Genomic DNA, 2,441 nt, shown 5'->3' with positions numbered 1-2,441 from the left:
ACAACAGAGTTGGCCATTCTAACTGCAGCATTTTCGATATGTTATTAACTTGACAGTCACATTTTTTTTTTCTTTTTACCATCAGCAAATATTTTGGAGCAAAATGAGGCAGGCTCATGCAATCTTGTCTTTCTTCAGAGAACATTTTGACACTAACAGGCATGTTAATGAAGTGTTTCTGGATTAAGCTGTGATGTCATAGTGCTTTTGATGGTTTTGGACTGAACTTAAAATTAGCCTACAAGGAATATCTACATTGAGGAGGAAAATAGATAACACCATGTCTTGAGAATATGGAAGTTTTTAAGGTAGGAAAACATGGAATGAATGTCTATAGGAATATCTCTCTAGATATTCAAAAATACAATTGTCAACAAAATATTTTATAGATGTTTAAAATTGACTTCTGTCTAAAGTCCAGAGATCTTAATGTTGATGGTCTTTTTTTTTTTTTTTAAGATTTTATTTATTTATTTGACAGACAGAAATCACAAGTAGGCAGAGAGGCAGGCAGAGAGAGAGAGGGGGAAGCAAGCTCCCAGCTGAGCAGAGAGCCCGACATGGGGCTCAATCCCAGGACCCTGGGATCATGACCTGAGCTGAAGGCAGAGGCTTTAACCCACTGAGCCACCCAGGCACCCAATGTTGATGGTCTTTAAAGAGAACTCCCCTAACCTGATTCTTTTTTATTTCTTTTGGTAAGAGTTTCATTGCCATTAGAATTATTTTCAAGTTAAGAAGATAAGAAGATTGACTCATTTTCTCACTATGTAAATGCTTTAATGGCCAAGTCTGTTCGGAATGTGGCCTCAAGACAGGAGAAAGAGCAAGTGCATACAGAGACATGATCATCAGAGAACAGGTGGTGAGTGAATAAAGAGTTCACACAGCTTCCCCGTGCTTGAACATGTCTGTGAACCACTCTGAGATACACTAGAACAGCTCCTGGATGGCTGTGCTATTGCACCTGAAGGTGGAAGACATTTTTAGCCCTTGAGGTGGTGTGTCATAGATGGCTATCTTATGTTTTTAGGGATCCACTCAATGAAGTAGCTGCTGTTCTTGTCTTGGACGTTCAGCATCTGCTCATCCACCTTCTTCATGGACATGTGGCCCCTGAATACTGCAGGTGCGGTCAGGTAGTGGCTGTAATGTTCTTGGCATCAAACACGTGCTGGGTGAGCTTGGCCACTGTCAGCGCCAGGTACTGTTGGCTGCTCCAGCTGGTCAGTGGGGTGAAGCCGGGCATGCAGAATTGCAGTCAGGGGCAAAGGACCCTATTGATAGCCAGCTTGTATGGGTCAGCATTGAGCTGTCCAGGAAAAGGCAGGCATCTGGTGACCCCACTCATGGTGGCTGACACCAGGTGGTTGTCGTCCCCATGGGTGGGTGTGGTCAGTTTCAAAGTTCCAAAGCAGATGTCATAGGGGGCCTTGTTATCAATCCAATAGCTTTCAGTCTGGGTTATCTATGAGCCAGTGGGCTGAGAGCATGACATCATAGGGCTCCACCACCCTGTCCCACCAGTTGGTTGAGGGCGCCACACTGAATGTGTTCATGATCCCGTCTGGGCACACCTCCCCAATATTGCTGATGAAAAGGGTACCCATCCCAGGCTCAGTCACCCTACCTGGGGAGTGGGTCAGCTGGAAGCCCTGCAGGCAGTCACAGATTTAACATTTTTTCCTCACAACTTCCAGCCCAGAGTTGATCAGCTCTTCACCCTCTGTGTAGTGCCCCTTGGCCCACTGTTCTGTGTAACTCTGACCGGAAGCCATGTTGTCTGAAGATTTGCCCAAAGGGTCCCAAGCACAGGGAGACCATAGTGCCCAGCTCCAGGTCCACAAGCACAGTGCAGGGCACGCAGTTGCCGCCGGCGGTGTTCTTGGAGTACTCGATCTGCTCCAGCTTCGGATCACTCTCACTGTGGTAAATGCTGGCAATGTCGATGCCATGCTTGTCGCTGATGACCTTCCGAATTTGGCGCGGATCTGGTTTCTGCACTGGCTGGCCTGGAGGGGCAAGATCTTCCTCGGGGCGACAGCCACAGTGGAGCTGGCGGAAGAACCACACAAGAGCCCAGGAGCTGGTGCGGGAGTGCTAAGAGTGACTTTTTAAACTTCAGAATGAACTTCCCTGCTATGACTGACTATATTTTCTAATTCGAAGAATTATAAGTTTTCACAATAAAAGAATAAGCTTTTAGTATACTTTGATTTTGAGCTTTATGCCTCATCCGTCTGCCACATAGGTGTATTCTAGTTGGCATCCTGATAATAGCCTGCACACTGTGTGCAGGTTAAAATGTACTACTAATTAAATCAACTTACTACTTATACTAGGGAAACTGACACAGTATAGATATGTTTTAAAATTTATACTTGTCTAATAAAAAAATAGAAATAGTCAATAACAAGAAATCTAATTTCAGGAACTTTAAA

At 44.9% G+C, this 2,441-nt stretch overlaps 1 pseudogene; it reads right to left on the bottom strand.

Moving 5' to 3' along the window:
• Positions 1-933: 933 nt before the first annotated feature.
• On the bottom strand, positions 934-2,027 carry LOC132012302 (tubulin beta chain-like; annotated as a pseudogene).
• Positions 2,028-2,441: the final 414 nt, after the last annotated feature.

The sequence above is a fragment of the Mustela nigripes genome, chromosome 2 (assembly GCF_022355385.1).
Source record: "Mustela nigripes isolate SB6536 chromosome 2, MUSNIG.SB6536, whole genome shotgun sequence".
NCBI classification, from domain to species: domain Eukaryota; kingdom Metazoa; phylum Chordata; class Mammalia; order Carnivora; family Mustelidae; genus Mustela; species Mustela nigripes.
The sequence above is the reverse complement of the archived record's forward strand: the minus strand, read 5'-3'. Positions and strand labels throughout refer to the sequence as shown.